General features: G+C 45.1%; 1 pseudogene; it reads left to right on the top strand.

The window, feature by feature from the left end:
* Positions 1-3,224: 3,224 nt before the first annotated feature.
* LOC147992229 (uncharacterized) lies at positions 3,225-4,066 on the top strand (annotated as a pseudogene).
* The last annotated feature ends 7,410 nt before the right edge of the window (positions 4,067-11,476 follow it).

Raw genomic sequence — 11,476 nt, 5'->3', positions numbered from 1 at the left:
GGACATTACCAAGATTTCCAATCGAGAGTCCCTCATGGTGAATGTCAACGAGGAGCATTACTACCATCAGAACTTTTTCAGCTATACAATAAAGACGCACTCGACAAATCTATCGTCAGTTGCTATTGTCTGTAAGTGATTCCTTTCTGTAATTTAAGTCTCAAGCTAGCTGATCATTTTGATCAATCATTACCTGTAATTATCCTCACTATATTCTTTTCTGTGGTATTATGCAGGATGAAGATTTATGAAATGAAAAAAGGTGGACGCTATGGCATTGGGTTCGTTGACCCAAATACCATTAATGAATACACATGGAAATTAGATCCATATCACGCAAAATGTGTAGAGGAAAGCATGCTACAGTTCTTCAAGGAACTCAAATACAATGAAGATATACTACTTCCTTACAACTTCCAGTGAGTCACACTGTCTTGTACTACAAATTCTGTTTTTCCCTACTAGCTATAGCTACATGTTTTTGCTTACATATGCCCGCTTAATTAAGACATGCAAACATGTGTGCATGCAGATATCACTGGATCTTGTTAATCATTAAAGTTGATGAAGGAACAGTTGAAGTACTAGACTCGCTACTTAAGAAAGCAAGTGACTACACCATCATGAACGGGATAGTCAACAGGTAATTTCAATCATTATTAACTATATCTCGGCCTATTTAATTAGTTCATCATTTCCTGATAACAACTATTTAATAACCCATTTATTCATTTTCTTTGTCGGCGGACAGGGCTTGGGCAAAGTTCATCAGGGTCACTCCAGGCCCATGGAAACAAAGTCTGAAATGGTATAGACCCAAGGTAAGTAATTAAGTAGTACTAGCTAGCTGCCATCTCTTTAATTATCATGCTTGATTAATTATTATTTGATCAAAATTCCATTCTCGTAAAGGCCCTGAGGCAGGCGCCGGGAAATGATCTATGTGCATACTACGTTTGCGAGAACATTCGCATGATGGCGTCCGAAAGGAGCAAATCTCAAAGACAGGAGTGGGTACGATATCGATTGTCAGAACACTATTCACAATTTTTACACCATTATCGATATCTAGTCACACAACTAATACATATGCATATTGATCTCCTTCTTAACAGTTCAAAGAGGTGCGGGACAAGCTCCTAGCACAGGACCACATAGAAGCAATTCAAGAGGAAATAGCGGGATTTTTGCTCGACCAGGTCATAGATCCCAAAGGAGAATACTATTACCCGCTACCGCCCCCATGAACCACTTCCAATTGTTATCGTGCTCCGAAGGCACCAATTAGCTAGGCTAATGCCACTGGCTCCGAAGACACCAATTAGGAGAAATTGTATATATATATATACATGTGTGTATATATGTGTGAATTAATTAATGGTGGTTGTGAGACATTCGATGATATATATATATATTATGATCGGTTCTACTAGAAATTCTATTTGTATATATGCATAACATGTACAATATGTAGTATCGTAAAATACCAGCAAACAAAAAAGAATTAAATGGAAAACACAAAATTAAATGAAAAAGAAATCATAAACCCAACCCCCCCCCCACATTTTAATACCGGTTGGTGACACCAACCGGTACTAAAGGGCTCCCTGCCCCCGAAGCTGGCTCGTGCCACGTGGTTTCCCTTTAGCACCGGTTCGTGTTGAACCGGTACTAAAGGGGGGGCCTTTAGTGCCTACATTTTAGCGCCGGTTACCAAACCGGCACTAAAGGGCCTTACGAACCGGTGCTATTGCCCGGTTTTGCACTAGTGGTAGATCAAACAGCTGTGATCCTAAATACAAATTATCTAATTCATCATATGTGCCCTTGGTTACCACTTCATAGGGAATTCGAAAAATCCCATACTATTGTGGGAGAAGAGAACTACACCTATGTGAACCTACAGGCTCCTTATGTAAGTTTTCATAATAACTAAGAGCATCTCCAGCCGTTCGCCCCCCCCCCCAGGACGCATAAAAATCGCCCCCTGGGGGCGAGCCGACGATACAATCGGCGCTGGGGGCGGTTTCGCGCCCAGTCGTCGCCCCCAGGCGCCGATATTGGCCCACATTTCAGCCTCATTTCGGCGAATAAAGGGCCCATATGGGCGACAATAGGCCCATATTCGGCGTGGTTCGCCGTTGTTCGGCGTTCAATTATGCACATAAATTTTTTTATCACATATTTCATCACAGAAATATCAAATACTTCAACAAAATAGTACAACAACAAATAGTTCAATACAAATTATATAGTTCAACAAATAAAAACTCATATTTCATCACACGCCGCGCCCGGCGTCGCCCTTGAGCCTCCATAGATGCTCTATCAGATCTTACTGCAGTTGATGATGCACTTGTGGGTCTCGGATCTCCTGACGCATACTGAGATAGGCAGTCCAGGTTGCCGGTAGCTGGTGATCAACTTCGGCTAGAGGACCCTGCCTGTAGTATGGTTCAGTGTCAAACACTGGGTCTTCTTGCTCACTCTCGATGATCATGTTGTGCAAAATGACACAGCAAGTCATAATATCCCACATTTGATCTTTCGACCATGTCTGAGCGGGGTACCGGAAAACAGCAAATCGAGATTGGAGCACACCAAATGCCCGCTCGACATCCTTCCTGCAAGCCTCCTGAACCTTCGCAAACCAGGCGTTCTTGCCTCCTGGCACAGGGTTTGAGATCGTCTTCACAAATGTCGACCATCTCGGATAGATGCCATCAGCTAGATAGTACCCCTTGTTGTAGTGCCGCCCATCGATCTTGAAGTTCACCGGAGGAGAATGACCTTCAACAAGCTTGGCAAAGATAGGAGAGCACTGTAGCACGTTGATGTCATTTTGAGTTCCTGGCATACCAAAGAAAGAGTGCCAAATCCAGAGGTCCTGTGTGGCCACCGCCTCAAGTACCACACTGCAACCGCCTTTGGCGCCTTTGTACATCCCCTGCCAAGCAAATGGGCAATTCTTCCATTTCCAATGCATGCAGTCGATGCTTCCAAGCATCCCAGGAAATCCTCTTGCTGCATTCTATGCTAGGATCCGAGCAGTGTCTTCCGCATTGGGTGTTCTCAAGTATTGCGGTCCAAACACTGCCACCACTGCCCGACAGAACTTGTAGAAACACTCTATGCTGGTGGACTCGGCCATGCGCCCATAGTCGTCGAGTGAATCACCGGGAGCTCCGTATGCAATCATCCTCATCGCTGGCGTGCACTTCTGGATGGAGGTGAATCCAAGGGCGCCGGTGCAACCCATCTTGCACTTGAAGTAGTTATCGAATTCCCGGATGGAATTCACAATCCTGAGGAAGAGCTTTCGGCTCATCCGATAACGGCGCCGAAATGTTTTCTCGCCGTGAAGTGGAGCATCAGCGAAGTAGTCGGAGTAGAGCATGCATTAGCCTTCGAGACGATGCCGGTTCTTTGCTTTCACCCGCCCCGGCGCCGAGCCACCTCGCCGCGGCTTTTCATTGCTCGCCAGCAGCTGGGTGAGGGCGGCGAGCACCATGAGATGCTCTTCTTCCTGGACATCGGCCTCGACTTCCTCCTCCAGCAGTGCGGCGAGCGCTTCCTCGTCATCCGAGTCCATCGCTGAGGCAGGCAAATTGCCGAACACCTTGCGCCCAGTGGGCGTATCCCCGCCGCTAAACTGCCCCTCCGCGGCCGGAAACGGCGGCCAAAAACGCCCAGCTGCTGTTGGAGGGGCTGTCGCGGCGAAGCTCTGCTATTTTTCTGGCGTGGAATGGCTATCTAGTGGTGAAAGGCGGCGGGCGGCGCCGGGATATAGCTATTGGCGGCCGAGGGCGCGGGGGGTGGGAGGCGAGTCGGGGAAGAAAACCTTAACTTTTTCCCTGACGGCGTGGGCCAGCCGCGCTTTTCCCTTGCGCCGGAGCCCCCAACTGCCCCCAGTGTGTCGGGTTTGGCCTGTGACCGCCGGGCGGAAAAAAGGCCCGAGCCAGCGTTTTTCGGCGTCCTGGGGGCGTGACTAGGCCGTTTTTTCGGCGCCGGCGTGGCTAAAATGCCTGGGGAGGGCCTGTTCGGGGCGCGGCTGGAGATGCTCTAACCCCCCCCCCCCCCCCCACACACACACACAAATTGTTGGGAGAATATCATGCGAAAATGGAACCACATGGAAAATATGTTTTGAAGTTTTAAAAAAATCTTTAAGAATAAAATGATGTTAAGAGGGTGGTGTTTTATTGATATGCAAAATTCCAAGTTCAATTACAAGATATGAGCTACGAAAATAACAAAATTAGCATTGAATAGTGCTGAACAGCAACATCACTATTCATTACTGAATCTGGTTTTTTTCCTAGCTCACATCTTCTAATGCATTTCAACTTGGAATTTCTTATGGCAATAAAACCTCACCCTCTTAACATCATGTATTTTTTTAGTTTTTTCGAAACTTTTAAACATGGTTTCCATGGAGTTTTTGTTGAATTGTTTGGGCTGATGTGACAATGGTGCATAGCTGCATGTGCTCTAAAATAAGTAGTAAGTGGGGATCCTGCTAGATATGGAAGATTGATTAGGTTGCCCAGGTGCTTGCTGACTATGTGCATGTATGGCACATCGCTTCCCAAGTGAACCTCTCGCCGGGGCAACTTGATGACATCCGCTGGAAGTGGACTGCTGATGGTCAATACTCTGCTAAAACAGCCTATCGGATTCTTTTCCAGGGCATGATCAGGGCCAACTACAACTTGCCGATCTGGTCTTCCAGGACCCCCCTAAGTGCCAGATGCATGCATGGCTGGCCATTCAAGCGCGCTGCAATACAGCCGACCAACTGGCAAAGAAGAACTGGCCTCACACACCAATTTGCACCTTGTGCCAGCAGCACCCGGAGACTGCCCTACACCTATTTGCCCAATGCCAGTTCTCCAGGTCGGTGTGGCAGCAGATCATCCGACGCTTCAACGCCCAAATCACGCCTCCATCGGCCATGGAGCCCTCCCTTGAAGACTGGTGGTACCGCTCTGTCAAATCCCTATCCCTGGCTGGCAGGAGGAAGATCAACAGCCTCGTTATTTGCGCCTGGTGGTGCATCTGGAAGGAGAGAAATGCTTGAATTTTTAAGCACCGATCGACAATGATCGATGCGGTTTGCTCTCTCATCAACGAGGAACTTCGGCTCTGCTGCACGGCCGGCCTTGTCGGGGCAATGTGAATGCCACCTGACTAGAGACTGTGCACTAGTCTACTAACCTGGCCGCCGGCCTTTATTTTCGTTTTCTTTTCATTTGTAGCTGTCCATTAGTAGCTACTAACCAACCTGACACTGTAACCCGGCCGTCTTGGCCTTTCTCTTACAGCGCGTTTGGTTCGGGGGAATTAGAGATGGGGAATGGGAGTTGAGGGGTGAGGAGATTAAAAGTCCACTGTTTGATTAGAGGGAATGGGAGTTTAAATGGAAAGGGGAATAGGAGTTTAAATGGAAAGGGAATAGGAGTTGAGGAAGCCAATTCCCACCTATTTCTTCCCAGGAGGTACCCTGTTAATTCGTGAGCAGAGTTTTATCCCGTGCTAATTCCCACCATATACCAAACAAGGAAATGGGAGTAAGAATCAACTTTCCATGACTAATCCCTCCATAAACACCCTGATGCAAACTCCCATTCTCATGCCCAAGTGTTTACCAAACAGGCTGTTAATGAATGAAATCAGCTCTGGCTCATTTTTCGTCAAAAAGAAAATTAGGTTCTTGGTGTAAATGTACTAGCTAACTAAAAACAATAATACCTATCTATAATACCTAAATAGTTCATCCCCACTAACCTATTTAACTAAGCATGCACCCTATCCACATCAGCATCCATTCATCTATGGCCACGTGAGCACTAACCCTCCACTAAGCCAATCGTCCTCTTATGCATGCATGGCGTTTTTTTGGAAGCATGGCCCCCTGATTCCATGCGTCCAGTATTCCATGAAGCCATTACTCTAGCCCGCATACAGCCTAGGAACTAGGCGATCTAGAGAAAAGGAAACTGATGGAAGCCACCTAAAAAGAAAGAAACTGAAGGAGTTCCCATGATCTCTCTCCTTCCCGTTCCAATGCCATGCTTCTCTTCCCCTTCCTCGCATCTTCTTATATCCCCCGTATATACGAAGCAACGACACCTCCATAGGATGGATCCCTTCCCCATCCTGGTTCTCACACACGGAAGGCTGCTGCTCCCTGCCCGTGCACTGGCCATCGCCTCGCCATGGCTTCACTAGGTGATCTTCTTGGCACTGTGGCCTGCCCGTCGAGTTACAGGGTCAATCCCCCCCCCCCCCCCCCCCCCCCCCCTGCGTGCATGATTTGGTTTCTTTTTCTTTTTCAATTGTGAAGATCAAAGGGTTTGCAAGATCTAATACAAAACTCCGATGCGGCACATATCAATACAAGGCCTCCTAGGAATCTCATGCTTCTCCTATCTTGCGTAGAAGTTTGTAATATGGCAAGTACCCTTGACTTTGACTTTTATGTATTTCTTCCCAGATTGATTTCTCCAATTCTATGTAAAACAAAACTGTAAGCTTTGAGTAAGAATGATCAAGATGTAGGTTTTGAAGTCAACTTCAGCCAGTACAGTATCCACCATCTATATTTATACGTAATTTGTTTCAGTGCTCTTGCTTGCATCTGTATCTTTCCAGGTCACCGCACAGAATGTTTTTTTCACTGGTTAAATATCATAAATTCGAGGTGGCATATTCAGATTTTGGTGTATATTGTATTACTCCTCGAATATACGAGAGTTGTGAACTGTGGGAATGTCATGTAGACTGTTACAAGAGGTAGGTAAATTATTTTTCATCTTTTTAAATAAACATGTCTCTGTACTATTAAATTATTTGCATCCCTTTGGCTGGATGCAGCACTTTCTTTCTTAGATATGGTGTTTACCATCCACAAAATTCATGTACAGAGGCAACAAAAATGTTAGATTTTGGCCAGCTCTTATCAGGAATGCCCCATAGTAGTCATAACTACGTTCCTGTTATTGTGTGCCATTCTAAACTGACATTTTATTGCTCTTTAGATGATAATAAATTGTCCATTATATGATTTTCATGTGCATGATATTTCAGGCAGTGGCAGAGTTGTGTGACAAGTATCACGACCCATTTATTTAATGCAAAGGACTTTCTGTCACAACATGTGATTGTACAATTAAAATAAGATAATTTTTTTCGAAAAGGGGTTTACCCCAGCCTCTGCATCAGAACGATGCATACGGCTCATATTATTAAAAACATAAACCAGTAGCAAAGTCGCCAAGTATCGAGGTGCGAAAATAAACAAAAGGCTCGAAAGAGCTACAGCCCAAAACCACAACCGGCTGGCAAACACAATAGGATCACTATATGCCTATCCTATTACATAACCGCCATCCAAACCGGTTGAAAATATCCCGCGCTACCATCTCCCATCGGGTAGACGCAGTAACCAAACGCTCCCTGGCCTCCGTCGGAGTGAGTAGCGACCACATACGGATGAACGCCGTGGCCCTGAAGATAACCTGCAAAAAGTGAATGTTTGTTGATCGGTTAAAAACTAAATCATTTCTGCAGTTCCATACTGCCCAAAGTAAAGCACAAACGCCAACACGAATGTGTCTTGCAGTATCGGAATCAACTCCGTCAAGCCATGCTCCAAATAACATGTTGATAGAGGTGGGCTGATTAATATTAAACGCAATATGAATCGACCGCCACAGAATCTTAGCCAACGGACAATCGAGAAAGAGGTGTTTGATGTTTTCGTTATGATCGCAAAAGCTACACCTAGAAGAGCCCATCCAGTTGCGTCTTGCCAGGTTATCCTTAGTCAAAATGACTTGTTTATGCACAAACCACATAAACACTTTGATTCATAAGGGAACCTTTACTTTCCAAACGTGAATCGAAGAAGGGACAATGCTAGAGTAATGACATCCAGATACATAGATTTAACCGAGAACACACCGTTCTTAGTAAGTTTCCAACACAGCTGATCTGGTTGTTGGGACAGCCGGACCTCCATCAAACGTCGAACAAGGTGGAGCCAGGCCTCCCAACGATTTCCAACTAGCGTCCTCCGAAAACTAATATTGAGGGAAGTGGATTGTAAAACAGTTGCAACGTAGGCTTCTCTACGTCGCACAATGTTGTACAAAGTAGGATATTGAAGTGCAAGGGGAGTCTCCCCAAGCCACGTATCCTCCCAAAACCTCGTAGTGGCACCATTCTCGACAATAAATTTTGACTTGTTGAAAAAAAGTTGTTTGACTCTCATCAAACCCTTCCAAAAAGGTGAGTCGGAAGGCCTCACGTTTACCTGGGCCAAGGTTTTAGCATAAAGATACTTATTGCGCAACATCTGTGCCCAAGTAGCGTCCGTCTCAGACGCTAGTTTAAATAGCCATTTGCTAAGGAGACATATGTTTTTGACTTCCAAATTTTTAATACCTAGACCCCCTTGGTCCTTCGGCCTACAGATTATATCCCACTTAGCAAGCCTATACTTTCGTTTGAGCTCATCATTCTGCCAAAAGAATTGAGATCGGTAAAATTCTAACCTTTTCCTGACTCCCACCGGAACCTGGAAAAAGGATAATAGAAACATAGGCATACTGGTAAGGACCGAATTAATCAGAATCAATCGTCCTCCGTATGACATGAGCTTCCCTTTCCAACAGCTCAGTTTCTTTTCAAAGCGATCCTCGATGCATTTCCACTCAAAGTTAGTCAGCTTACGATGATGAATGGGTATACCTAAGTACTTAAACGGTAAGGAGCCCAATTCACATCCGAACAATTGTTTATACGCGTCCTGGTCATCCTTTGCTCTTCCGAAGCAAAACAATTCGCTCTTGTGGAAGTTAATTTTGAGGCCAGATAATTGTTCAAATAAGCATAACAACAGCTTCATGTTTCTTGCTTTCGCCAAGTCGTGCTCCATAAAGATGATAGTATCATCAGCATACTGAAGAATGGAAATCCCTCCGTCAACTAGATGTGGGACCAGGCCACCTACCTGCCCTGCATCCTTTGCCCGACCTATTAAAATAGTCAGCATATCCGCCACTATGTTAAACAGGATCGGTGACATCGGGTCTCCTTGCCTTAGCCCCTTGTGTGTTTGGAAATAGTGACCTATGTCATCATTCACTTTAACCCCTACACTCCCTTTTTGCATAAAGGAGTCAATCTGGTTTCTCCATGCTGAATCAAAACCTTTCATACGCAAAGCTTGTTGAAGGAAAGGCCATTTAACTTTATCATATGCTTTTTCAAAATCCACTTTAAAAACTACGCCATCAAGTTTTTTTGAGTGGATTTCATGGAGCGTTTCATGCAAGACAACAACCCCTTCAAGGATATTTCTATCAGGCATGAAAGCAGACTGGGACGGATGAACCACAGAATGCGCAATCTGCGTAAGTCTGTTCGTCCCGACCTTGGTGAAAATTTTGAAACTCACATTAAGCAGGCATATGGGTCTGAACTGCTCAATGCGAGCAGCGTCGATCTTCTTAGGAAGAAGAGTTATTGTTCCAAAATTCAGCTTAAACAACTGGCGATGTCCCTCAAAAAACTCGTGGAACATGGGCATCAAATCTGCCTTAATAAAATGCCAGCACTTTTTGTAAAACTCCGCCGGGAACCCATCCGGTCCTGGAGCCTTATTATTCTCCATTTGTGCAATAGCTTCAAACACCTCTTTCTAAGAGAAAGGAGCAGTCATGAGCTCATTCTCGGCAGTCTCAAGTTGAGGAACATCCTCAACCCTAGACTCATCTAAGGACACAAAATTCTCTTCCGGGGGACCAAACAACTACTTATAATAATTGGTAATATAGACTTTCAGATTGTCTTGACCAACTATCGTCCCCTCGTCTTGTTCTAGCTGGAAAATTCTCTTTTTACGATGCTTCCCATTAGCAATCATATGAAAGAATTGAGTATTGTCCTCGCCTTGTACTATCTTGCGAACTTTAGCACGCAACGCCCACTTCAATTCCTCCTCTCGAAGAAGCTGTTTAAGACGCATCTCCGCCTCTATCTTTGTCTCCAACTCACTGGAATCCAAGATAGATGTTTCAGCTTTAACTTCAAGGTTTTGAATAAGTAGAAGAAGTCTCTCCTTCTCCGCCTTATAAATACCATGCGTGTGCTTAGCCCAACCTCGAAGGAACCTTCGGAGATGACGAATCTTGCATTGCCATCGCTCGATAGGAGTCCTTCCTCCCGAGTCTTTAGCCCACTCCCGAGCTAACAACTCGAGGAACCCTTCTCTTTCAAACCAGGCAAGTTCAAAAGAGAAAATGTTCTTGTTGGCCACAAAAGTTTGCTCTCCTGAATCGACTAGTAATGGGGTATGATCAGAGACACCTCTTGTCAGGGCTTGCACGGTTACCAAAGGAAACTTCTGTTCCCATTCGACACTGGCTAGGACACGGTCAAGTTTCTCAAACGTCGGGACCGGTAACGAATTAGCCCAGGTGAATTTCCTACCCGAAAGCTCTATCTCTCTGAGATCCAAGCTTTCGATAATAGTGTTGAACATGAACGACTAGCGGCCGTCAAAATTGTCATTATTCTTTTCGTCCTTCCTACGGATAATGTTGAAATCCCCCCTACTAATAGGGGGAGTTGTTCGTTACCACAAATGCGAACCAAATCCGCCAAAAAGTCTGGCTTGAGCTCTGGTTGTGCAGCTCCGTACACCGCCACCAGAGCCCAATCAAACCCATCTGCCTTAGTTCTAACTCGAAACTTGACAGAAAAATCCTCCAAAACTACACTCCGAACTTCCAATGTATCGCACTTAACCCCAAGTAAAACCACACCGGATATTCCTCGAGGGGGGAGGCAGTGCCAGTCAAAATCTACCCCCCCGGACAAAGTGGCAAGAAACTGTGAAGTAAAGTTGCTTCTTCCGGTCTCCGACAATGCAATAAAATCCAAATGATGTTCGAGAGAAGCCTCCGCTAGAAATCTTCTTTTAGCCAAGTCCCTAAGACCTCTGCTATTCCAGAAAATGCCTCTCATAATTCATCATGAAATTTTTTTGCTGTGCGGATCCTAGCACTCCTACTGTTGGAAATATGCCCTAGAGGCAATAATAAATTGGTTATTATTATATTTCCTTGTTCATGATAATCGTTTATTATCCATGCTAGAATTGTATTGATAGGAAACTCAGATACATGTGTGGATACATAGACAACACCATGTCCCTAGTAAGCCTCTAGTTGACTGGCTCGTTGATCAATAGATGGTTATGGTTTCCTGACCATGGACATTGGATGTCGTTGATAACGGGATCACATCATTAGGAGAATGATGTGATGGACAAGACCCAATCCTAAGCCTAGCACAAGATCGTGTAGTTCGTATGCTAAAGCTTTTCTGATGTCAAGTATCATTTCCTTAGACCATGAGATTGTGCAACTCCCGGATACCGTAGGAATGCTTTGGGTGTGCCAAACGT

This window comes from Triticum urartu, chromosome 1A, assembly GCF_056163025.1.
Source record: "Triticum urartu cultivar PI428250 chromosome 1A, HENAU_Tu73, whole genome shotgun sequence".
NCBI lineage: Eukaryota > Viridiplantae > Streptophyta > Magnoliopsida > Poales > Poaceae > Triticum > Triticum urartu.
The sequence above is the reverse complement of the archived record's forward strand: the minus strand, read 5'-3'. Positions and strand labels throughout refer to the sequence as shown.